We start from the raw sequence: 27,861 nt of genomic DNA, 5'->3' as shown, positions 1-27,861 counted from the left end.
CGCGCAGATGAAGTGTGTAGACTACTTTGATCTTTGGCTTTCATCACTGGCAGGGTTGATGCACTGACAATATCTGGGAGTTAATGTACTAAGTGATATGTTTTGGGTGGGGATCCATGAAAGACTGGTACATACATGGTAGGAAAACCTTGAATACAACAAAGGAGGAAAAAAAGATGATAGTGTGGTCATGCTAGCATCTGACTTGAATCATATTGTATAGTAAAACTCTGCATTGTTGAAGACCTGCAGGATGATGGAATCTGCTAATCAGGGAGTGGATTTTATGGATATTTTTATTATCCACTTTTGTTTAGGGCACTAGTAAAACCATATCTTAGTACTGTCTTCTGGTAGTCATATTCAGAAAGATAGATCAGTATTAGGAAATGTGCCGAACTGTCAGCTGATCACTTTTTGGTAGTGAGTCAAGTCAGGTGAATAGGGTGGTTCTTGAGTCAACCCAGAAAACCCAAACATGCTGTGAACTTGTGCTGGTAATGCCTGGCTGATGCTTCTGTGTGGGATGAGTTCAGCTCTCACCTCCAGAAGAGTTTCTTCCTTTGTACCCTGGTGAGGTCAGTGGCATGGATTCTAAGTGAACCACCTTCAAGCCCTCAGTAACCAAGGTGGTGGCAAAGAGTTGTGGCTGAAATGTAAACTTTTTCCATGGAGTTAATCCTAGTATCTTGTGGTGAACTCCAGTAGTAAGAGAACAGATCAGGGTAAGGAAAGAAGTCTTCCATGCACTGCTAGCAGAGGTTTCTCTGCACTTGACTCAGAGATGCTGATAAACCAGAAAGGCAACAGCTGTGGCAATGGAAAAAGCAAAGGTATGGGTGTGGGCACAAGTTTTTCGGGGATATGGAGAGAATAGCTTTTGGTGGGCATCAAAACGGTTCTGGTAAAGTATATAATGATTTGGAAGTGGGAAGCCGGATATTACCCCGACTGTTTTCTGCAAGAGTGGAGCAGTGCTGACCTGGACTGGGGACACTGAGAAATGGAGGAACTCTTTGTGGAACTCCTAAATCCAGTCATTGATTTTGTGGTTAAGGAAGAGCAGTACAGATTCCATCCTGGCTGTAGTAGAGTAGATTAATTTTCTTTTTTCAGTATAGATATTTGGGCATGAGAGTTTTAGTACTTTGTGTTTATGGACTTGGAAAAGGCATGTAACAGCGTAAACTATGAATGTCTTATGGGAAGTGCTACAATAGTATGGTGCATCCTAGGATTGCTGCTTGATAATTCCATCCCTGTATAAGAAAAGTGGGAGTTGTCTGTCTATATTCTCTGTGCTAAGTCACATATCTTATAGGTGGGTGTAGTATTCTGCCTAAGGTTTGTTTGGTCTCCCCTCCTATTTGTGATTTTCTTGAACGAGATATCAGAAAACAGCCGCAATCTGGAGAATACTTAGGGAGGTGTGAGGAGGATTATCTTAATTTTTGTAGATACCCTGATGGCCTCAAATGTCCTTGATAGGTGATAAGCATTGGAGAAGTTTGCTTTTGAATATGATGTGGCTGGGTTGAAGATCAACATCTCTAATGCAGAGATTCTTTTCTCCCAGAAAAAAAAGTGAATTAGAGTGACTTCCCTTCTACAGGTGAAGGAAGACCACCTACCTCAAATGGCAGAAATTAAGTGGTGTTTTAATTTCTGACTCATTCTCTCAGACATGTAAAGTACCTTGCAAGGAGGAATTGAATGTGCTTTTCTTATGTAACCCAGCTTCAGACCTTTTATTAAACCATGTTTTTCAAAATTCACCATTGTGTAGTTTTCTTGTAAATAGTTTCATTTCACAATTTGTCTTAGTGAAGTCCATTTTTGATTATGATACAACAGTAAGCCTTTTAGGTTTATAGGCAAGTTGTAGGCTAGCTGCCCTTGCAGGCCATTTTAAGGCTAAGCAATTTCCCTTTTGGTGCTAGATTGGCCTTACCCATCCTATGGCTATAATTATAGAATTACCCCTAGTGAGAATAACTGGGATCATACCATAGTTAATTTGATTGGACTCATGAATGGTATAAATCATTTGGGAACTGCCTCTGTCCATTAGTAATACAGGAGGCAGTCTTGGGGTAAAGTTCCTGTTTTCCATCTATAAATCCAAGTGGTGCTTGAATATGGACGGGGATGAGTTTTGTTTAACATGGAGTCTGTTCCAGGGCAGCAGTATCCTGTGCAAGAGAAACCTGTCTCTCCAAATCATACTGTTGATCTTGCAGAAGAGTTTTTGATCCTAAGACAGAATATTTCTGATACCATATGACTTGCTGATTTGTGGTAAATTCATTAGTACTGGATTGAAAGATGCCTTGTATGCCAGGCGCAGGTCCCCTCTTAATCTGTTGAATACCAAATATAGTGACAGGTCTTTGAGTCAGCTATGTAGGACATATTGTTGGGCCTTGTATCCTTTTAGTAAGGTACCTCTGTGGAGTTGCACGTGTCTGGACAGATACGTGACAAATAGGACATTATACTCTATGACTGGCCTAATGAAGGCTGAGTAAAGGGGGACAGTGACATCTCTCAAGCTAGAAGCTGTGCAGTATAGAAGGACTTCTTACAACAATGGACACATGTTGGTCAGAAGGTATCACATAAGTTCCGAAATCCCGAACAATTGGCTCCACTCTTAGGTATGTGTTGTCAATGTGGTAGTTCCCTAGGGTAGATAACTTCAGAAAGAATACAGTAATGCATTTGTTGGCATTTAGTTTCAGTCCATGATTTTTACACCAGTTATTTGTTTTGGGACAAACCTTTCTGCAGGCTACCCAAGTCATTTGGGGATTCAGTGACTGCTCCTAGTTTGTAGTCATCTACAAACTTTGTAAGTTAGAGCCCTTTGGTATTGGCTTTTACTTCAAAGAAGTAAATGGCAGACAGGAGAGAGCCCAGCATAGAAACCTGGGGCACTCCACTGGTGACCTCTCTGATTATGGAGGTAACTTCTCTTTATTTCCTGTGCGCATTTGTGAATCAGTTGTTTAAAGTGTTTCCTTACTGTTTGTAATCTTAATATTTTGGACTGCTGTTAGCCTTCAGTGGTCCATAAAAGGGCTATACCCAGTGACTTCTGCAGTTTCAGGTAGTTACTGCTATAGGATTTTAAACTAGGCATCTCATTTATCAGATTTACTTTTAACAAGTCACATGAGTCATGTGTTCTGTCAGACATACAGAATGATAGTGGCTACAGGGAGAGATTTAGGTTATTTGACATTCCTATATTCATTTGTATGGTTGTTTTTAGGTTGTGTTTGCTGATGAGGGGATTAAAACACATCACCCTTACCAATTTTGACAGCATTTAAAAATCTGTGTTCTTGCCAGTCTTTATCACTCTGTTAGTAACAGCAAGTCAAAAGATATGAAGTGTTAACTTTATTTTTCTATGCATGTAAGAAATGTATTTAGAGTGAGAAAACCCCATTACTGAGAGAGTATATCTGTATTCCACCATAATTAGCTGGACACAAGAGCAGGCACACAGTTATGCCAGAGTAAACTAAGTTGTATAATAGAAAACCAGTCTGTCAGGAGTGTGTATGGGCAGTTTTTTCCATTTCAGAATCTCATTGGAAATTAATCAACAGTTACAGAAAAAAAACTGAGACTTGCCTTCAGTAAAATATTACTCCCCCCAGGCAATTCCAGCTAAGCACAAATGATGACGACTCATGGTCTTTGTTATGCCTCAACATGCAAAACAAGATATTTAGTCAGTAAAATGAACTCACAGCATAGCTTGTATGCCTTATTAGTGCTAAGCAGGTCACACACTAAAAGTGAAGATTCATTACAAGGCAAAATGTTTGATTTCTGTACTGTAGGCAGCTGCAGTGGTGCAGCAGATGTCCTTCAAGGATGCATCTGCAGTCATAACAAATGGGTTGTCCTGTCGTCAGGCAGCCCTTCGGTCGGCCGGATTCCAAAGTCTGGGTCCGGCTTCGGCTGATGTCGCACTTCACCCGACGTCATCTCTGCTGGTCTTCGGGTATAAAGGCATCAGCCGACGCCATTTTCCTCAGTCTTTCTTGCCGCGTGGCGCCCGAAGCAGAAGCTGTTCGCAAGTGCCGGTCGGTCAGATCCAGAGATTACTACTACCGAATACTACTTCGAAGACTTCTAAAAGCTAAGTACTCCGTTGGGGACTCTTTCTTGCCTCAGCCGATGTCAGAAAAGTAAATAACTGTTTAACTTGTGGGAAACAAATACCTCATAAAGATTTCCACTCTTACTGCCTACCTTGTTTAGGCCCAGACCACAACGTAGCAGCCTGTTTAGCCTGTGCTTCCTTCAACCGACGAACGCTTAGGCGTCGGTCGGAGTTTGCTGAACAGTTTTTCGGCTCCGATTTTGCGTACATTATGCCGTCGGATCCTCCGACTACCCAAATTGTTAAAAAACGCAAAGAAAAAGACCGACACTCGCGGTCCGCGGTTTCGGCCGAAACCACAGCTAAGCAAGCAGCGAGTGTCTCGGTTTCGGCCGAAACCGAGAAAACGGGTCATTCTTCAGCCGAATCCATGACTACTACTGAGGCTCCTGCTACCTTAGTTGAATCGGCCTCTGAAGTTTTGCCTACTACTGTGGTTCCTAGTGAATTATCAGACACCATCCCTTTGGATGTCTCTACCCCAGCACGTGGTGCTGCTAGGCCTCCTGCAGCCATGTCTATTAAGGCCTTTGCCAAGGCTAAAGCAGCCAAAACTGTTAAATCAGTGCCTGTTAAACCCCCCTCACACAGGCCCACTTCTAGTTCACAAATGCTTACTTTGGCAGAGGATTTAATATCCTTAATTAGGGGATCCCAATCTCACCCAGACAGGGCCTCTCAGCCTCCAGAAAAGAGACCTAGAGCAGAGCCTCCCGAGCCAGTGTCCTCTGATTCTTCGGATGACTCCGACATTACAGATCAGCCAGAGGCTCCTTTTTCTACTTATGAAGATTCCGATGCTGAAGAATCCATTCCATCTGCCTCTCCACCAGAGGAATTTTCCTTTGGGGAAACCTTACATGCCATGAGAGAACAGTTCCAATGGCAGGGACAAGATTTCTCAGATTCAAGAAAAAGGCTTAGGACCTTTCTGCACTTACCACAACATAGGCCCTTAGCTATACCTCCAGTTCTGCCTGTTGTGGATGATGCATTTAATGATGTTTGCACTGCTCCTGATACTTTACCTCCAGCCCCTGCCAAACCAGATAGATTTTACAGGGTGCCAGACACTCATCACCACCTATTCAAGGCCCCACTTGCAGATCCTGAGACTATATCCCAGGGGCCTAAGGCAGTAGCCTCGACCTCAGCAAAACCCTCTCCCTTCTGAAAGGGAATCCAGGTCCTTAGAGAGAGGGAGGAAAAGAGCTTACACCTCTGCTACTCTCTCAGCTAGAGCTTTAAACTGTCAGTTTCATATGATCCAATACCAAGAGTTTATGCTTGATCAGTTAACTAAGAAGCTGTCCTCTGATGACTCCTTAGATAAGAAATATGTTTTAGAAATGGTGAATAACATTCAGCAGGTTAGTAACCATTCCTTAAAATGTGGCTATGATGCACTGGAGGCTTTATTTAGATCAGCCATGACTGGCACAGTGATAAGAAGGCATGCATGGTTGAAAGAACAGGTCTTGCCGGATCATGTTAAAGCAAAGCTGTTAGATGCTCCTATGGATAAGGCCAGTCTATTTGGTACCCCTGCTCAGCAAGTAATGAAGAAAATGGAAGAGAAGGCAAAATCTGTACAAACAGTTAAGGATTTCTTACAGGTTCAGCCCCCAAGATTTAGCAGGAACTGGCCTGCCAAAAATTGGTCCTTTCCAGACTCCTCAAAATCTCAGAGGCAGGAATAGACGCTCTAGAGGCAGAAATCAATCCAGAGGAGGTGCCTACAGAGGACGCCAGTGGCAAGGCAATAACCAGCGAGGCACAGACACAACCACTGCCACTGCAACAGGACAATCTCAGTGACTTGGCTCTGACACCGCCTACCAGGGAGCAAATAGCAGCACCTTTAGGCGGAAAGTTAACCTTATTTTCGAAAAAGTGGCACTATATCACAAAAGACAAGTGGATTTTGCAAACCATAGACCAAGGCTACAGGTTCCACTTCCACACCTTACCAGTAAAAAGAGGAATGCCAAACCTACCTCCAAATCAAAAAACAGAAGCTCTAAAGCAGATAGCTCAATTAACAAAGATGAGAGCTGTGGAAAGAGTACCAATAACAGAACAGGGCAAAGGATTCTACTCCAGACTCTTCCAAGTACCAAGAAAAGAGAAAAGTTGGAGACCTATTCTCGACCTGTCCATCTTAAACACATACATCATTGTCCCAAAATTCAAAATGCTGACCCTACAGCAACTTCTTCCCATGCTGGGCAAGGAGTGTGGACTGGTAACTCTAGATCTCAAGGAGGCATACCTGCACGTCCCCATACGACCAAATTGCAGAAGATACCTCAGATTTCTTGCAGGATCAGAGCATTATCAATTCTCAGCATTGCCCTTTGGCTTATCTACTGCGCCCAGAGTATTCACAAAATGCCTGGCATCAGTAATCGCTCATTGCAGGCTACAGGGAATCCAAATTTATCCATACCTGGACGACTGCCTGTTACAAGCGGACAACAAAAGCAAGCTGACAACAGATTTACAAAGAGTCATTTGCTTACTACAAGCCCTGGGATACACAGTCAATTTAAAAAGTCAAGACTGATACCATCCCAGACAAGAACATTCTTGGGTGCGGAATTGGACACAGTAAAACAAATGGCATTCCTAACTGCAGAAAACAAGAACAACTCCTCTTTACTTCTTGGCATTAACAAAGCAGAACAAACTAACAGCAAGAAAAGTACTGCAGGCCTTGGGCTACATGGCATCATGCATAATCCTGGTCCCCCATGCCAGACTGCATATGAGAAAGCTACAGTGGTACCTAAAGAATTTATGGTCTCAACACAGGCACAGCTTAGAAACCGAAATTCCACTAATCCCATGCCTGAAACAAGAGTTCCTATGGTGGGCTCAAGCATGCCAGTCAAACCCAGGCTTGCCCTTCCACAACTTTCAAGCAAGCCAAACCATCACAACGGACGCCTCAGACCTAGGCTGGGGCGCACATGTTGGACAAATGCATACAAGGATTGTGGACTCCAGACCAGCTGCACCTGCACATAAACCAAAAAGAAATGCTGGCAGTAAAACTAGCAATCCAGAAATTCAGACCATTCCTCAAAGAAGGCCATTTAATGATAAGGACAGACAACACCACAGTCATGTGGTACATCAACAAACAGGGAGGCACTCATTCATACCCCTATGCAGGATGACTCTGGACCTTTGGAATATGGCTCTGAGCTACAACATCCAGTTACAGGCAATATTTGTGCCAGGAAAAGAAAACACCCTAGCAGACATGTTAAGCAGAACCACCTCGGATGCTCACGAATGGATGCTACACCCGGACATCTTCAAGGCCATCACAAAGAAATGGGGAATGCCACAAATAGACCTTTTCGCATCCCCACTCAATCACCAGCTCAAAAATTCTGCACAAGGACATACCACCCACTTGCATGGAAGGTGGACTCTCTATCCTTCAGTTGGAAAGGCCTGACAGCATATGCATTTCCACCTCTTCCTTTGATGCACAAGGTACTACTGAAAATCAAAGAGGAACGCCCAAGGATAATCCTGATAGCTCGAATTGGCCAAGACAACACTGGTATCCATTGCTGAGGAGCATGTCTCAGGCGCGAATCTGGTCAATAGCCCTGATGCCTTTGATGTTAACTCAGAACAACTACAACATCATGCACCCAAACCTAAAAACCTTGCAACTGACTGCCTGGAACATCACATAACAGCAACTAACCCAGACTTATCCCAAAGGGTTAAAGCCATTATCCTTGAAGCCCGCAGACCTTCAACAAGAAGGAACTATGCAGGAAAATGGAAAAGGTTTGTCATTTGGAGTACTGAAAGAGGAAAAGATGTGTCGAACATAGATATTGCTAACATCCTGGAGTACTTGGCAGAGCTTCTACATACAGGCCTGTCCTATTCCTCCATCAAGATACATGCATCAGCTATTTCAGCAGAATACAGCTTCGATCCACCAGTCTTTTCGCATCCTCTTCTCAGGCAGTTCCTCAGAGGGATCAAGAATGTAAAACCCCCTAGGAAACCACCATTACCAGCATGGGACTTGAACTTTGTGCTAGAAAAATTGACACTACCTCCATTTGAACCAGCAGCAACAGCAGATCTTCAACACCTATCATGGAAAACTGCTTTCCTACTGGCAATTACTTCAGCAAGGAGGGTTTCGGAACTACAGGCCTTAATGGCAGTACAACCCTTCCTAATCTTCCATCAAGATAGTGTCCATGAGAACTAATCCTACATTTATGCCTAAGGTGGTATCCAGAGTGCCTTTAAACCAGGCAATCCACCTACCTACCTTCTTTCCCAATCCACAGAACAGGGGGGAAAGACTGCTGCATACCTTGGATGTACATAGACAGTTACGCTACTACCTGGACAGAACCAAAGGTAACAAAAACTGACCAGCTTTTAGTAGCCTATGCAACAGGAAGGGAAGGAAAAGCAATTTCCAAACAGACAATCTCCAAATGGATAGGAAATTGCATAAGATTCTGTTACTCCTACCATGGAAAACCAATTCCACAGAACATAAGACCTCATTCTACAAGGGCTACAGCCACTACCACAGCCTTCTTACGAGGAGTGGCAACCAAGGACATTATTGAGGCGGCTACTTGGACCTCCGTGCATACATTTGCCAAGCATTATAATTTACCTCTATACTCCAGATCCCGAGCAGGGTTTGCCACTGCTGTATTGCAAGGGATCCTAACTACACCATAATTCTTCCTCCTCCCCTAGTTTGGCTATGGTATTCTAACCATTTGTTATGACTGCAGATGCATCCTTGAAGGACATAGTACAGTTTTGTACCTACCATAAATGTAGATATCCGAACAGGATAGCATCTGCAGTCAGGATTACCCACCCTCCTTCCCCTCTGTGGTACTCCTAGGGTATTTACCCTCCTAATAGCTAGCTGGGGGGGGAGTCTCTTATGGTGTATTTGTTTGTATATATGTACATACATGCTTATTTTTTGTTTGCCTTCTACTATTTTGGAAACATTGGCATTTATCCAAAATTTAGCTTTCCAAGTGGGCAACTGGCATCTGGGGCAAGAAACACTGAGGAAAATGGCGTCGGCTGATGCCTTTATACCTGAAGACCAGCAGAGATGACGTCGGGTGAAGTGCGTCATCAGCCGAAGCCGGACCCAGACTTTGGAATCCGGCCGACCGAAGGGCTGCCTGACGACAGGACAACCCATTTGTTATGACTGCAGATGCTATCCTGTTCGGACATCTACATTTATGGTAGGTACAAAACTGTACTTTAGCGTTGCAGCCTGACAGCAAGAGGTTTGAACCTTGGGTTTGGGTGCCTTTTGTTCGGAGTTTGCATGTCCTCCCTGCAGTCGCATGAGTTTCCGCCTGGTGCTCCGGTTTCCTCCCACATCCCAGAGACATGCTACAGGTGGATTGGACACCCTAATTGGCTGTGTGTGTGTGTGTGTGTGAATTCTCTGGAAGGTTGGGGACCAAGCTGGCAAGTCGACACCATAAAACTCCACTGCCAATCATTCTGCAGACCGTTGTTCCACCATGGCAACCCTAAAAGGCAAAGCCTAAAGGAGAAAAAAAATGTTTTAAAAATGTACCACAATAAACAATTATATTTTTTTCAAGAAACAGCTTTACTTCTGATTACCCCATATAATATATACTAAGTAAATCAGAAAACTTTGTAGTAATTTTTATGATGGTACCCTATCACAAACACCAAGTAATCCAAGCAGGTATTCATTCTTTATAAACACTTGCCTATTTTGTAACCAGGGAAGTTCCAGTCTTTTTTAAATTTGTTTGCTACATGGTTTCTTATTGTAGACCTGCATTAAAGAAGCCTACCTTTCCATACTGACAGTTTTTTTTAATGATGTGAGAAACTATGAATATCCAGTCCTTGTGTGTCAAATCCGGAGTCTTGAGACTCTGATGGGAACATAACCTGGTAGTGTCAGATCTAAAGTATAGACACTCTGACACTGAGGTGTTATGTAAGCAAGTTCTTTCCTTTTTATTTTTCCATCTGTGTCCAGACCACAACTAATCTGTATCTACAAAACAGATGGTCATCACCAGTTTTTACCTTTACCTTTCATATATATTTAAGACCCCCCTCCCCCAGCTGGGTGACAGGTCTTCACTCCTTGGGAACAGTTGACCCTTCCTCAATACTGAGGTAAGAGCTACAGTAGAATAGATTTTACTTTTTTATTGGATTTCATCAATAAACCGTAACTTTATAATTCTTTCAAATTTGTCCTCAGACACCCTGTATGGCATAGAGGCATAAGACCCTGACTATAATGTAGACAACACAAGTTCAACAGGCACCTCAAGCAGCCATAAGAGTTAGCGGGGAGGATGGGAATGAGTGGCCACTGTCAGCTTAACCATTCTGGGGGAAGGGGAGACAGCTGTGGCTCACCATTTGGGTGACACTTAGTGGTCACTAGGCATTGCACTCATAGGGCATCAGCCTATGAGAACGTCTTACTTGTCTGTGTGCATGTAGGTCAAAAGAACACGGTGAAGCATGCTCCCTGTGGCTAGCAACATGGAAGCAACGTTCAATGAGCTGCCTCAAGGAAAAGGGGATGATCCAGTGGGGAAGGTAGTCTACCTCAGTGGCCAACCAAGCTGGCCTGCTCCTTAACATCACTCGCTGTTTAATTTCTTCAGGTGTTTTGGGTTTATAATTCCATGACTGAAATGGACCACATTCCTAAGTCAGGGTATGATTAGAATTTGTGAAATTAGTGTTCTGTCTTTGATAGTCGAAAGTGCTTTTTTCTGCACCAGCAATGTGCCCGGAATTGCCTCCTCCTGTAATTCATATCGACAGCATGTTCATTTTTATTAGACTTGTTACTCCTAATACTATTGGAACTGCCTGGGTATCTTTCCTCCACATTGTTTTCATTTTTACTTGCAAATCCTAGTATTTTATAACTGTTTATCCCTGTACATAAGACGCTGTAATCACTGGGTCTAGCAGTTTTAATGATCAGTGCTGCTTTTGTCTTCTTTTTTCATGGACTGCTGTATCTGTTTTTCTCTCATCGTTTTTTTGAACTGTTGGTAATGGGTAAACCAGTGCGGTATAAACTGTGTCATATTCTATAATACTTTGTGGTTTGTTTCCAGTGCTTCTCAGCTACTTCTGTATTGTACTGTTTGCATAATCTCCAGTGCAACTGTCTTGCTACAGTGTTGTGCCTTTGAGCGTACAGGCTATCTGCCATGAGAGTATCACCCCCCCCCCAGCAGCAAAATGTACGACTGCTTCCAGTCCTGTTTACAGACCTTGCGTTTGTCTTTTTCCCCCTTTTAAATGGTGTTTGTAAATCAACATGTATGTATTCCACTATCCTGGGCCAACACTATTAGCCTTTCATTTGTAGGTTTCATTTAACCACTCCTTTACCATTCCTGTTTCACATCTTGGTCAGCATGAGGTCATTCCAGGAGCTCTCTGTACATGCTGCATATTTTTGGATTTTCCATTTTTTTCCTTCTCGTCTGATCCTTTTCATAGGTTCATATTAGGCTATCTGCCCTAGGGCATTTATAAGCCTAGCCCAAAGTTTTGTGGCTTTCACCACCCCTTAAGTTTGAAGGGTACTATGCCCATTATTTTGCCGTGCCTCTGTCCAGCAGTGACACTGAGGTGATCCCCGGGGTAAACCTGCGATCTCCCATCCATTGGTCAAGATTTCTCTTGAACAAAGCCAGCGAGGTGCTGTGCCTCACATGTACCGGGATTTTGTTCCACAGCATAGGGAGTCACTGGGTGATGAATCTGTCCCTCCAGCACGTCCTATTTATAACTGTGTTAAGGTTTAAGTCTCTTCCTCTTGTAGTTCTGATGGATTTAGATTTTTTGAGGTGGAGCATGTCCATTAATTCCGGGTTGGACATGGCCTTGTATGTCAGGCACAGGTCACCTCTGAGCAGACGGTATGCGACTGAATAGATCTGGAGTTCCTTCAGTCGGGCAGCATAAGACATATTTTTGAGACCCTTTATCCTTTTGGTGAGGAACTTTTGGGACCTTTCCAATTGCTGCAGGTGTAATACCATTCTGAATGGGGCATTGTACTCAATCATTGGTCTGATGAGTGATGAGTATAGGGGAACAATGACCTCCCTTGATCTAGATGTGAATCCCTTCATGATCAGGTGGGCAATGTCGAAGGTCTTCCTAACTACTTTGGCAACGTGAGTGTCAAACGAAAGGTTACTGTCAACCTGGGTCCCCAGATCCCTGATAACCTCTTCTGTGCTTAGTGGATTGCCACCTATATGGTAGCTAGGGCTAACCTTGTTTTTCCCGAAGGGTATGACTATGCATTGTTTGGTGTTTAACTTTAGGCCATGGCTCTGGCACCAGTTATCCGTTTCTATGAGACCCTTCTGAAGGATATCTGTGTCTGATGTGTTTTCAACTATGGCGCCCAGTTTGCAGTCATCTGCAAACTTTGTCAGCCATAATCCTCCTGTGTTTGCCTGTACTTCTGAAAAGTAGATGCCGAACAAGAGGGGGCCCAGGACTGAGCCCTGTGGGACACCACTTGTGACCGGCTTGGAGTCTGACATGGCGCCAGCAACTCTGACCCTGTGGGTTCTGTCACTTAGCCAGTTTGCAACCCATCTTGTGACGTATGGGTTTACATTTAAGCTGGTGAGTTTTTCAATGATACCCGAGTGGGGTATTGTGTCAAAAGCTTTTGCAAGGTCAAGGTAGGCTGTGTGGACTGCCTTCCTTGTGTTCTTTTATTTGTGGTGCTTTCAGTTGCTGTCTGATTTTTGTCTACTTCTGGTTCAATTTCCATTAAGCAAAGATGTTACCTTAGACTACTTTACTAGAACTTTCACTATGTTTGGATGGTGGGGTTAGCAGATATGTGCAGTCCCACAGCTGCAAATCTATATATGTAATCCGTTTTGAGGAGGCCCATTCCTCCTTCAGAATTAAGAATATATAATCTTGGTATACACTGATTTTTATATATCATTTGATAAACATGAAGTATTTTTCTTGTGTATGTCCAAATGATCCAATACTTTTGGGGGTCAGTCACCCAAAACTGTAAGTTAAAACAGGAGGAGCATAGTGATGTATAGTTTGGACTTTATTCCTAGATGTGAAGGCAGTTTTCAGTACTAGTTTTAGTCTCCTGATATATTCCTTACTGAGCTTTGCCCTTTGTTCTTGTTTTATTGATCCCCCTTCATCTATTCCCAAATATTTATACACTCCCTCTTGCTCAAGTTCCTTTACATCACACTCGTGTCCTAGGTTGATGTTTGTTTAGTGCTACAGCATTTATGCTTTAAATGTTGCTTTTGCACATTTATCAAGACCATATGTCAATGTTAAGTTGTCAATCTCGCCTTCATTCTTGCTGGATGGGTTCGGAGCCGATCCTCGGCTCCGACTCTGCACTTGCTTTAGCTTGAGAACTCCTTTTACCAGCTCGAGGCAACCCTATATCCCATGATGCAAGGCGGAACTACCTCAGATCTCGTTTGCCGCTTAGCGAAAGAGGTCTCCTTTGCCAGCTGAGGTAAGTAATTTTCTTGTCAAAAGAGAAAAGCTTAGTTAGGGTTTTATTTCCCCCTTGTTTCCATTTTTTATAGTCTGTAGTGTGTTACAGCCCACCCTATTCCCTTATTTTTCAAAACTTTTTATTTCCTTTAGTGTAAAAGTTTAGTTAGGCCTAAACCCCATTGGTTAATCCCTACCTGTGTGTTGTGTGTTAGGGGATTAATTGTGTGTGTTTGGGGTTTGTGTGTGACTTCCTCCTAGGATTATGTCTAAGGAAGGCAAGGTCTCAGGCTTCAAGAAGTGTGACTCGTGCTGTCAGAAAATGTCTCTGACAGACTGTCACACTTCTTGTGTTTACTGCCTGGGGCCTTTGCACCTGCAGGACTCCTGTGCTTTGTGTCACTCTTTTAGCCAGAGAGTCCTGCAGGAACGGAGGAATAAGCTAATCCTCCGTGGCTTACTTAAGCCAGAAGGTTCTCCCTCTAAAGCAGGGTCTGGGAAACCTTCTAAGCCACCGAAGGCTCAGGCTTCAGTACCCAAGCCTCCTCCGGTGGCTCCGGCTCCGTCGGAGCCGTGATCGGCTCCGGCTGGAACCGATCTATATACTTCAAAAGTAGTGGGTTCGGCACCGACTGGTTCCGACACCTTGTCTACTGTGGCCTTGTCGGCTCCGGCTGGAGCCGACACCTTATCCAGCATCGGAGCCGAGAAACCTTCGGCTCCATCTGGAATTCAGGGGACTTCGGCTCCGATGACTTCGTCCCGAAAGAGATCTCGGTCCCCTTCGTTGCAGAGTATCCACTCAGCTCCGGGGTCTCCTCTTTTGTCGGAGCGGAGCCATCGGAGCCGATCTTCCAGGCTGTCTGACCACGACTTAGAGAGGGTGGTAAGCAGGCTGTTGAAGTCGCAGGCACTGGCCCAAATGCTCCATAGCCCGTCTCAACAGACTTCAGCTATTGTCTCACCCCTTGAACTTCCTCCTCCGACTCCACACCAGAGTTCGGAGCCGGAGCTTCTCGGGACAGCGACTGTTTCGGCGCCGGAGCCGATACATCCTTCGGCTCCGTCGTCCTCGGCTCCTTGATGCCTTCCTTGGAGGGATCCGGTCGTCTGGTTTCCCTTGTCGGCTCAGAGGGGGCTAGTGGCATCGGACCCTTGTCCGACCCCGCTCTCCCTCTCGGGGCTTCGGCTTTGGTAAGCTCGGCGCAGACATCGGCCTCGGAGCCTTCCCTCTCAGTGGAGCCGGGAATTCCTGTATCCTCGGATCGGGGATATTCCGGCCTCCCGGGGAGGGGAGCCTTTGAGGTGATGAGGAGTGTCCTGGCCTCTGAGCCAGGCCAACGGTCCATCCCTCTAGCTCCTCCCTCTTCAGTGCCTGTAGACGCCTCTTGCCAGCCTCTTGCTCTCAGGCCCAGGGATCCATCGCCCCAGGTTTCCCCATTGGGAATTTCCTCCTCTTCCGAAGTTTCTCCTGATCCAGCAGGTGAACCCCCTCGGAAGAGGACGTGTAAGAGGAAACACACAGACTCCCCCGAGTCTACTACATCTGATACCGACTTAGATGAGTCGGAGGGTTCCCACGATCCCCTCTGAGGATGTCTCCTTTTCAGACATCCTTGAGCTCCTCAAACAGAGGGGGAATTGGCCATCCATTGATCCCTCCGAGGATGAGTCGGTATACCTGGAGGCTTTTGGATCCCGACCCTCCACCTCCTGGGTGTCTCCGCCTTTCGACCCACTTATGCAGGTAGTGGCTCGGAAGGCGTGGGCGGCTCCAGATTCTGTGGAACCTGTCCCCAGGAGACCATCCAAATTTATCACGGCCCCTACGGACAAACAGTTTCTTTCCAAGGGCGTCTCTGTGGATGCTATGGTGGTGGCGGCCACTAAGAAGGAACTGGCGGATCCTTCAGTACCTGTCCATCCTCCTAACAAGGATTCTAGGACCATGGACAGGTATGGAAAGCGGATGTTTTCTTCAGCGACCTTTGCTATGCGTTCGCTGAACTACCTTTGTCACTTTACCAGGCTTCAGAGATATTCTCAAGGAACTGGGTGAAGTGGTCCAGGATCCTTCTGCTGCTGGGGCTCAAGAAAAAAATTGCCTCACAGCTAGCAATCCTGAATTCCCTATACAACTCCTCCATGCGGCTCATATCCTATGCGGCCGATGGAGCGAGCAGGGCCGCAGGCACAGGAGTTGCTCTTAGACGCCAAGCCTGGATGCGGCTTTGTAATTTTGCGGACCCCTTTAAGGCGTCCTTCACCAATACCCCCTTTGATGGTTCGGCTTTGTTCGGACCTCAGGTGAAGGATACCTTGACCAGGTGTGAGCAGGACGGTAAAACTCTTTCTGCCGTTGGAGTCCATTTTTCCACTCCTTCTAGACCATATCCCAAGGGTCAGAAGGGGGGGAAGATGTGGTTCCGCAAAGCCCAAGGAGCTACACCGGACACACGTGGTCAGTTTACCCCCAGAGGCAGAGGGGGTAACAACAATAGACGCCGCCCTAGAGGCAGGGGGGGGTCCTCAGAACCAGGGCAACAGGGAGTCTCTTCCTGAGAAGCCTTTTCAGCATCCCTGAGGTGTTGCCCGACTGTCCACCCTTGGAGGCAGTCGGGGGAAGGATTTCGCTGTACCCAGTAGCCTGGCAATCCCTATCACAAGATATGTGGGTACAGTCGATCATATCCGAGGGTTACAAAATCCCCTTCGAAAGGTATCCCATACCTCAACAATCCCTTCCAGACATCTCACCCGGTCAAAGGGATTTGGCAGAACAGGAGATTTCAAAGCTCCTAGAAAAAAGAGCCGTCCAGACTGTGCCGGCAGACCAGGTAGGGTCCGGCGTCTACTGAGATTCTTTTGGTCCCCAAAAGGACGGGAGATTGGAGACCAATATTAGACCTGAGCAGTCTAAACAGATTTGTCAAAAGGCAAGATTCCGGATGGTCACGCTTCAGTCCATTCTGCCCTTTCTGGGCAAGGACAACTGGATGTGCTCTATAGACCTTCAGGACGCGTACTATCACATAAAGATTCACAGGCGCTCCAGAAGGTTTCTCCACTTTCGGCTAGGGACCAGTCATTACCAATTCAGAGCCCTGCCCTTTGGCCTCACTTCAGCCCCCAGAGTGTTCACCAAATGCATGGCAGTGGTCACAGCTCATCTGAGACGTCAAGGATTCCAGGTGTTTCCTTATTTGGACGAATGGCTCCTCTCCGCCACCACCAGGTGTCAGCTTCTTCAGACCAGAGACTACACTCTACAGCTTTGCAGGAGTTTGGGAATTTCAGTAAATTTCGAAAAATCTTCTCTGCTGCCTTGCCAATCTATCACCTTTATAGGCGCAGAATTAAACACCGTCAAAATGTTAGCCAGACTAACAGATCAAAGAATTCTGGACATCCAAAAATTCGTTCGTATTTTATTGCAGAGCAACAAGATCAAAGCCAGATTTATACTGAAGGTTCTAGGTCTTATGGCTGCGGCCATTGTTCTACTACCACTGGCTCGCTTCCACATGCGTCTTCTGCAGTGGATGCTATTCACGCAGTGGTCGTACCACAGTCTCCAGATGAAGCACGAAATCTTAGTCACACAGTCGTGCAGAACTCATCTGAATTGGTGGATATCTTCCCCTCTTCTTCATCAGGGCCGACCTTTTGTTTCCCCTCCTCCAGTTGCCACAGTCACTACGGATGCCTCTCTGATCGGGTGGGGGGGGCATTATCAGGGCAGGATGGTCCACGGGACGTGGCAACCCATAGAATACCATCTGCACATAAATGTCCTGGAGATGAGAGCGGTGCTTTTAACGTTGCAGGCCCTCAACTACTTTCTTCCCATGGGGACTATTGCAGTACAAACGGACAACATGTCCGTGGTCTGGTACATCAACAAGCAGGGCGGGACCAGGTCCTATCCGTTGTGTCGAGAAGCTCTCAGACTTTGCCAATGGGCAATCTCCTCTCATCGGTTTCTGATAGCAACGCACATTTCCGGCAGGTCCAACCTCTTGGCGGACAGGCTGAGCAGATCCATTCTGATGCCTCACGAGTGGTCTCTCAATCAATCTGTAGTGGATCAGATTTTTCTGCAGTGGGGCATTCCTTGTTGCGATCTTTTTGCTACTCCTCAAAACAGCAAGTGCCCCGATTATTTCACCCTCTTTCCCCTTCCAGGCCAACCCATGAGAGACTCTCTAACCCAGGATTGGCCCCGGGGACTTCTGTACGCTTTTCCTCCTTTTCCCTTGATTCCACAAGTCATTCAGAAAGCCACCGTTTTGAGAGCCAAGTTGATTCTCATTGCCCCTTATTGGCCTCGACAAATTTGGTTTCCGTCTCTGCATCGTCACCTTCTGGTGCAGCCCTGGCATCTGGACCCAGTTCCGGATCTCTTGATCCACCAGTCGGGTCAGCAGCACCGGGCCATTCATTCTCTCAACCTCACTGCTTGGTTGCTCCACTTCCTTCCCTAGCCAGGCTTCCGATGATCTCTGACTCCGTCAGAGACATCTTAGTGTCTTCCTTAAAGTCGTCCACTAGGACTGTTTATGCTAGCAAGTGGCGACGTTTTTCTATTTGGGCAAATTCCAGGAAAATTGATCCCTTTACTGCTCCTGTACATTCTGTTTTGGATTTCCTGGCGGAGGTTTTTCATTCAGGATCCTCGTCATCTACAGTTAAAGTACAACTGGCTGCTATTTCCAAGTATCATGTTGGCTTGCATGACAATAACATTATGTCTCATAGATTATGCAAGGCCTTTCTGAGAGGAGTTTTTCTCCTAAAGCCGCCTATAAAGCAGCCTCCTCCGCAATGGGATCTAAACTTAATGTTGGCATCCTTGATACTACCTCCCTTCGAACCGTCTGCTTCATGTTCTTTGAAGTTATTGACCTGGAAAACTATATTCTTACTGGCTGTCACTTCAGCAAGAAGGGTTTCCGAGATTCAAGCTCTCTGCATTCGTTCCCCTTACTTGGTTTTTCATAAGGACAGGGTATCATTAAGAACTAACCCTTCCTTTCTCCCCAAAGTTGTGTCTCAAACCAATATTAACCAATCTATAGATCTACCAGTCTTCTTCCCAAACTATTCCGACAGAGCTGAACAGAAGCTTCATTTTTTGGATGTCCATCGTCAGCTCAGGTACTATTTGCATAGAACTAAACAATTCAGAAAATTGGACCAATTATTTGTCTCCTATGCAGAAAACAGGATAGGTCTTCCAGTTTCTAAAGTGACCTTATCCAGATGGTTGACTTCCACCATTTCCTTTGTGTACTCTCTGAGGCAAGCAGCTATCTTCTAAACCAAAAGCACACTCAACCAGGAGTCTATCCACTTCTGCAGCTTTTCAGGATAGACTACCCATTGATACTATTTGTGCAGCAGCTACTTGGGCCACGCCTCATACCTTTGTCTCTCATTACAAGTTGGACTTGGCCTCCAGAGATAGGGCCAGTTTTGGTTTCACAGTTCTCAAGAGTCTGTTCCATTGAGCCACCCAGGATACAGGTGCTAGGGATGCGGTCCCATCCAGCAAGAATGAAGGCGAGATTGACAACTTAACATTTAGAAGTTATGTACCTACCATAACGTTCCATGTTAGTTGTCTTCTCTCGCCTTCTTTCTTGCGTCCCTCCCTCCTACCCCCTGGCCTGGACAGATCTTGAAGAGTTCCTATCAGGTTGTTTTCCTCCTGAGCCTTCATATGAGGACTCTTTTTATGAACTTGTTTCCTGATTATGTTAGGTTAGTCCTTAGCAGGGTAGGTTAGCTACCAAACGAGATCTGAGGTAGTTCCACCTTGCATCATGGGATATAGGGTTGCCTCGAGCTGGTAAAAGGAGTTCTCAAGCTAAAGCAAGTGCCGAATCGGAGCCGAGGATCGGCTCCGAACCCATCCAGCAAGAAAGAAGGCGAGAGAAGACAACTAACATGGAACGTTATGGTAGGTACATAACTTCTAATTCTTGCATACTTTATGAAAGTTTTAACTGTTTATAGCTCATCAGATGAAATGTTGAAAGCACAAACTACAGAGGTGCAAGTCATCCACAAAAAAAAAAAAAATGAGAAGTCTTTAAACAAGGTTGGCTTCTATGAGTCTGACACAATAGTCCTATTGTATATGTTATGTAAGTAGCTTAATGAGTTAAGGGCAAGACAAAATGGCAGTGGTAACAAATAATCACCCTGGAATATCTCCCTTTGAATTTTTGTCCAGGGGATAATTTGTCCTTTATCATGGACCAATTCAGAGCTGTTTTGCCATTGTTTCATGGTCACCATAATGTAATTAATGAGTGCAGGGAGTATCTTGTACATCTGTAAGTATTACTTTATCCATCATAAATATGAGATGCGGTCAAATCTTTTTTTGCAATTTATCTGTGATATACTTAACCCCCCTTATGACTCTATTATAGCTGTATTTAACAACAAATGATGCTTTGTTCCATTTAACTTTTGTTATCCTTTTGTTCTGTTGCTATACTTTTATTTTCTGAATAACTATAAACTTTGCATTACTTCCAGTTTATAATTCATATGTTGTAGGAAAGCAGTTTTTGATTTATAGTTCTTAAGATGGCTAGCAGGTTCACTGTTAAGGAAGAGCATTGTTTTTCCTGTTAACCAGGTTGGTGTATGCTCAGGATGTGTATACAATTAATTCTTACTCCGGTCTAAGCCTTTTGGACCTGGGGATTTCCATTTAGGTGTTTTTCTTAATTTTTTCTCAATTTGTCTTCATCCCATTTCAGAGGGTGTGAGGTTGGCATAATGGTTAAGGTGTTTGCCTTACAAGCACAAGGTGCAGGGTTTGATTCTCACATTGGGTAATTGGCTAGGCTTAAAAATGTCCTACAAGGGCAGTTAGCCTAGTACTAATCTATGAACCTATGTCATGTGTTAGAGCTTCTTAACATTTCTTTTAATTCTTCTGTCCATTCAACATCTTATGTTCAACAGAATCTTCATAAATCTCCAAAATGTGCCTATTTTTTCCTTTCAATTTGTTTTCCTTTTCTCTAATAAAACTTTTTTGGGTGATCAATGAAGTGCCTATTTTGTACTTTTCCTTTATCTGCATGCCTCTAGGTTTTTTTTTGCCTGTGCTGATATATTTAGTGTATTGGCAGTAGTTTGTGATAAATCTTTGTCTGTTTTGATACTGTGTGTTGCTTTTACCAAGTCAGTCTTTCTAAGTATTTTTGATAATTTGTTTTCTTTATTCTTGCAACTTAATTGCCCTATAGTTTTCTGTATTCAGTGCTTACATGGTGGTATATTAACTTGTAACCTTCCTTTTACTTTGTTACTCTACATAGATTCATATGTTCATAGATTAGCACTAAGCTAACTGCCCTTGTGAGCCATTTTAAGCCTAGCCAATTATTCCTTGTGAGACTCGAACCCCACACCTTCTGCTTGTAAGGCAAACACCTTAACCATTAGGCCACCATCCCAATCAACATTGTTGTGGTAACTCGCTATCCACTATTAGTTTAGCTGCAGAGTAATTTATCCTGTTTACTTCTGTTATGTAACATGAATATCTCTTAATAGTCATGATTTCTGTGTTCATTTGTTTTACCAAACTTCCAACATGTTGGGTGTTGTTTACTTTGTAATTTTCCATTAAACTATTTTAATGTCTGACAGGTCTTCCATTAGATCATTTCCTTCATGACTGAAAGCATAATATTTGATGTCTGTTTCTTGCAAGTATTCTCCTAAATGTTCCAGAACATTTTCCTGTGACCTATCCTTTTCATATGTACCCTGCTTAATCTGCTCCTCCTTCAAATGGGAACCTAGTGGCTCAGCACTCCGCCATGGTACATGTGTTAGAGTTGACACAGTTTCTTCTCCTTTCATTTTGCGTATCTTCAACTAGACTTTTGTACTGGTCTGCTGCAGAAGGTTCCAGAGCATCACCGTGTGGTAAATCATCATAACATGCCACCTGCTCCGCTTGCTGCCCCTTAATCTTGGGGCCCATTGTTCTATCATGCTGCAAAATTGCTTGTGTTGCATTCTGCACACTAAATCCTTCACTTTGCAAATAACCCATAACTTAATTTTCTATTTGTTTAGCTTCTACCTTACTAGTGTTTGTTTTCTACATTCCCCTTTTATTTTCTGTACAGTGAGAGTTTACATATTCAGGTGATTTTGCCTGTATTTCTCTTCAAAAGTCTTTGGTGTTGCATTTTTATATTGTTTAATTTTGTTTTCTCCATGGCATATTAATAGTACCATATGAGATGCTTATTTTCCCATGTCCATGTTTCTTTTTATACCTTTCAAAAACCTCTTGCTTTTTGTTCTTTACTGTTTCTTCCTCTTGCTTCTTTTTCAAGGTGGTCCAGTGTTGCTTGGGTTGCATAATTTTTGTTCCATTCTGTTAACAGCATACATTTTTATTTGTAACTTTTGACAGTTTTTCTTGTGCAGTTATTTTTCTTCCCTCTGCTTTCTGTCTTAATCTTCCTAAATGTCCTCTGTCTGTAAATGCTGGGCTTCTTGCATAATCGTAACAATGCTTCCTTACCTGCAGTAGTCCACTTTGTCATCTTTTTTGGCCCATCAGCTTTCATGGACTACTACTTCCTTCTACTACAGGGAGCCATCCTCCCCCTGAGCCTGGCTTAACCCTGTTGTAGGAATGTTTCCATGTCTGAGGATTTTATACTGCCTTTTTCTCCAGTGCATACACTGGGATTGGGCAGTTTTTATCCTGGGACCTTTGCACCCAACCATATTTTTCATTTTTCAACATACCTATCATCACAATACATAAAGTACATTTTATATATCTGTGTTGTAGTGGTGAAATTTTGTGAAAACAAGGTTCACATGAAGGTACTGACCAAGATTTGAGGATGAATTCTGTGAAACAAGGCATGTGCATGTAACTTTAAGAAGCATTTCCAGATGTAAGCACATGCATATAATGAGCATGTGCAGGCAGCAGTGCCATTTTAAGAGAACAGCCAGTGTGTTAACATGTATGAGTGTAGTAGTAAGTTTATAAGTTTAAGTTACAGAGCCTCATTCCTGATGTTTGTGTTTAATAAAGCTGCTTGAACTGAACCCACAACAGTTTGTTTTAACCTGACCAGACGAGTGACATGGTGTCAGAATTAGGGCTGAGACAGCAACTTCTTCAAGCCATGATGTGCAGAGGTGAAGGTGTATTGAGGAGATTGGGTGATAACAGTGCTGAAATGATCACAAAGTGCCAGAAAAGAGCTAAAGGTAACTAAAACTTGCATGAATGATTGATTTTGCAAAGAAAATAAAACTGAGCATTCGTAAGGAACAAAATACATTATTAATCGAACGGGTAACACAAAACGCATTAAGCAAATGAAAGGTGCAAAACACATTAAATTAAATGTTTGAAACTATATTTGATAAAACTCAGAGTTATTCATATTGGGCTCAGAATTATGTTTGGTTTGCATAATGAGCATGTTTAAAGTAAAACTGGCACAAGTATACCCCTCACTGGTGAGATCAGATCACAAACTAATCTCACTGGAGGTCCTCATCCCACCCCCACCTGAAATAAAAAAGACCACAGTAAAGAACTTCTCGAAAGCAGACTTCACACTTCTAAAGACTAGTGTGGTCTCCTTTAAGGCCCCCGAGCCGGCGGAAAACAGTACTCAAGCCGCTGAATCACTTACAAATGCCTTCTACCAGCACCTGCAGGACTGCATGGATACGGCAATCCCAAGCAAAACAAAGACTCTTTGTACCAAAGGCAAGCGTCCAGTCTGGTGGACCCCAGCCATAAACAAACTCTACAACAAAAGGAGGAAGCTACTACAAGATAGAGCAAAATCCTTAAAAGGTAAGACACCTTTGATCACTATAAGTAAAAACTAAGAGCTCTCATAAAATCATCCAAAGCAAATTTTGAGAGAAAAATAGCTAAAGACTCAAAAGACAATCATAAGGCCTTCTTTAGCTATGTTAGAAACCTGGGAGGAAACTCCCAGATATGCTCAGAACTAGTTCAAAATGATGTGAAGATTACTGATCCTACAGACATTGCCAACATACTGGCTGACAGGTTCAGTGCAAACTTCTCACCCCTTCCCCAAAGGAGAGATATCTATACCAAACGACTGCAGCCCCCAAACATCTCTAACGCCCAAGTGAGAACTGCTCTCCAAAGCAAAAACACAGCATCTGTGGACCTGATGGTGTCCCCGGCTGTGTGCTCCACGAACTCAACGAGGAATTAAACCCACAGCTAGGACAGCTGTTTAATCATAGTCTCACCTCTGGATACGCACTCCAGGAGTGGCGCACTGCAACTGTGGTCCCACTTCACAAAGGCGGTGCCTCCACCGACCCTGGAAATTACCGCCCATTAGCTTGACAAGCCTTATCTGCAAAGCCATGGAGAGGATCATAATGGACCTCATAAATAAAGACATAGGGAATTTGCAGACTTTGGATCCAACCCAGTTTGGCTTTGTCAAAGGCAGATCATGCCTTTTAAACTTGGTTGAATTTTTTGAAACAGTCACCAAAGCCATTGATGAGGGAAAGGCAGTCCATACAGCCTACCTCGATCTGGCAAAGGCCTTCGATACAATACCCCACTCGGGTATCATTGAAAAACTCATCAGCTTAAATGTTAACCCATACATCACAAGATGGGTTGTAAACTGGCTGAGTGACAGAACCCACAGGGTCAGAGTTGCTGGCGCCATGTCAGACTCAAAGCCTGTCACAAGTGGTGTCCCACAGGGCTCAGTCCTGGGCCCACTCTTGTTTGGCATCTACTTTTCCGAAGTACAAGCAAACACAGGAGGGTTATGGCTGACAAAGTTTGCAGATGACTGCAAACTGGGCGCCATAGTCGAAAACACATCTGACACAGATATCCTTCAGAAGGGTCTCACAGAAACGGATAACTGGTGCCAGAGCCATGGCCTAAAGTTAAATGCCAACAAATGCATAGTCATACCCTTAGGGAAAAACAAGGTTACCCCTAGCTACCATATAGGTGGCAACCCACTGAGCACAGAAGAAGTTATCAGGGACCTGGGGACCCAGGTTGACAGTAGCCTGTCATTCAACACCCATGTAGCTAAAGTAGTTAGGAAGACCTTCTACATTGCCCACCTTATCATGAAGGGATTCACATCTAGATCAAGGGAGGTCATAGTCTCCCTATACTCATCACTCATCAGACCAATGATTGAGTACAATGCCCCATTCGGAATGTATCTGACCCGACACTTGCAGCAGCTGGAGAGGCCACAAAAGTTCCTCACCAAAAGGATAAAGGGTCTCAAAAATCTGTCCTATGCTGCCCGACTGAAAGAACTCCAGCTCTATTCAGTCGCTTAGCTTGCTCAGAGGTGACCTTTGCCTGACATACAAGGCCATGTCAAACCCAGATTTGATGAATATGCTTCACCTCAAAAAATCTAGATCCGTCAGAGCCACAAGGCGGAGACTTAAACCTCGACACGACTATTAATAGGACGTGCTGGAGGGATAGATTCATCACCCAAAGACTCCCTATGCTGTGGAACAAAATCCCGGTATATGTGAGGCAGAGCACCTCGCTGGCCTTGTTCAAGAGAAATCTTGACCAATGGATGGGAGATCGCAGATATACCCCAGGGATTACCTCAGTGTCACTACTAGACAGAGGCACAGCAAAATAATGGGTATAGTTCCCCATACTAAAGGGGTGGCGTAAGCCACAAAACTATGGGCTAGGCTTGTAAATGCCCTCGGGCAGATAGCCTAGTATGAACCTATGAACCTATAAGAAAAGTATAATGAGCATAATAATAAGAGATTAAATGAGCATAACAAGTACAATAAAAGGGCAAAATAAACTTGGAGCAAGGCGGCTACATGTTTTTTAGTAGAAGACTGTGTTTTGGGCATAAACAACTATTTTGCATTGGCCGAAGTCATTCAAAGCATAACTAGAGTTGTTTGAAGTATTTGAGTGTACCAAGTGTTTGCAGTGTGTGCTTTATTATGGTGCAATTATTTCAAAGAGTTTGCTGTGTGCAAAGTGCAGTCAAAGTACAGCCATTTTGAAAAAGTTTCTTGTGCTGTGTACATTTATTTGCAGCGTCCCGCCATGTCAAGGTGTTAAACTGTACAGAGTTATTTCACAAAGTACAGCCATTTTGAAAGGTTCTTGTGTTGTGTACAGTTTATTTGCAAAGTGCATTCATTTAAAAGTATTTCTTACTCTGAGCTTCTGCTGCGTACAATCATTTCAAAGTATTTCTTACACTGATGAGTCGATTCACAAAGTACAGTGATTTTGAAGTACTTGTTTGCCAAAGTACAGTTATTTCAATGAGTCTGTTGTACTATTAGGCATAATTACAAGTTCTGGCATATATTTGTATGCATGTTCATATACAGTTCCAAGCACCTTCACTACTGTGTGTTAATATGGCAGAGGCATTTCGCAGACCCAGGTCACTTGTGTTGGATCATAATATTGCAGAGAATTGGAGAATATTTGAGCAGACATATTTTTTCGTACAAGCAGCTTTTTCTGACAAAGATGCACGTACAAGGGCATTCATTTTGCTTAACTTAGCTGGGTCAGAGGCCATTGAGAAAGCACGTTCATTTGTGTATGCACCAGCAGTATATGCAGAAGAGGGGGGAAACTGCCATATTGTACTAGCTGAATGAAGAGAGGACCCTGAGTACTTGAAACGTAAATTTAGAGAAATGTGCAACCCCTGGACAAATGTTACATTAGAGAGGCACCTGTTCTATACAAGAGACCAAAAGCCAGGTGAAACTTTGCAGCTTATATCACTGACTTGAGAAATAAGGCTAAAAACTGCAGATTTGTTGATTTGAAAGATGAGTTAAAGGACAGGCTTGTGTGTGGTGTTAATATTGCTGCAGTGAGAACGGTTTTGCTTCGTGACAGTGATTGAACATTGAGCAAAGCCATAGAGATTTATCAAATCTATGAGCTCACAGAAAGGCACACAAGTATGCTTACAAGTGATAAGCGCTTAGTTTCAGCAGCCTCTAGAGCAAGCGTCAACAGCATGTGGCAAGCAGAGGCAAGCCTAAGCAGATGACAGCTGCAACCCCTGCAGGATTCCCAGGGAGGACCCATAATTTTCTAGCAAGTTTCAAGACTAGATCAGCAAAACAGACATGCTCAGTGCAGTATAAGGGCAAGTCAGCAGAACTGAAGTCAAGTCTTATTGTTAACTGTGATAAGTGTGGTGCCAATCATGAGTCTAAAAGAGCATTTGGTTGGCAATGCCACAAGTGTAAAAAATGGAACCATTTTCAAAAGTTTTGTAAATCAAGCAAGCCTCATTCATTTAAAGGTCACTCAAAAAATCAGGTTGATCATGTAGAAAGCTGCAGCCCTACTTTCTGTGCAGATGGTGTATCAGTGGTTGGTGAAAAGGTTAATCCAGTAGTTTTATTAGCAAAGAATGAACTATTTTGTATTGTCCTGATCAATGGTAGGCTCATGGAGTGCAGAGTAGACATTGGTTCAAAATGTAATGTGATGTCCGCATAAACGTTTGCTACACTGAGAGTTGGTGAGCAACTTAATTTGACCAATTGTGCAAAGCTTGTTGCTTATGGAGGTGAAGAGATTCAAATTGAAGGCTCAGTAGTGTGTTCATGCCGTTTGGCTGGGAGCAATTACAGCTTGCAGTTTTATGTAGTCTGACCACCTGTGCAGTCATTAAGTCTCAGACAGTTTCAGAATGAAACTGCTTACTTTTACCAACGAAGTGCATAATGTAAGCACGTCCCAGATCCAGCATTAATGATGGTAATTTCTCAGAGTATGCTGATGTTTTCATAGGTTCATACTAGGCTATCTGCCCTAGGGCATTTACAAGCCTAGCCAGAGTGTGTTTGGCTTTTGCCACCCTTTGAATTGAGTTTACTGTGCCCTTTTTTTAGGTTAGTTTACTGGGCCTCTGTCTAGTAGTGGCAGACGTAATCCCCGGGGTAAACCTACGATCTCCCATCCACTCGTCAAGATTCCTCTTGAAGCGAGGGGCTCTGCCTAACATGGACCGGGATTCTATTCC

The 27,861-nt window shown here is 44.0% G+C and overlaps 1 protein-coding gene across 4 annotated transcripts in view; it reads left to right on the top strand.

Annotated features, from left to right (window-relative positions):
* ORC4 (origin recognition complex subunit 4) overlaps positions 1 to 27,861 on the top strand; it is a 693,897-nt gene that overhangs the window by 628,886 nt on the left and 37,150 nt on the right. The window lies entirely within an intron of this gene.

Source organism: Protopterus annectens, chromosome 6.part0 (assembly GCF_019279795.1).
Source record: "Protopterus annectens isolate FY-2018-M chromosome 6.part0, PAN1.0, whole genome shotgun sequence".
Lineage (NCBI taxonomy): Eukaryota > Metazoa > Chordata > Ceratodontiformes > Protopteridae > Protopterus > Protopterus annectens.
This window is presented reverse-complemented; position numbering and strand designations above follow the sequence as displayed.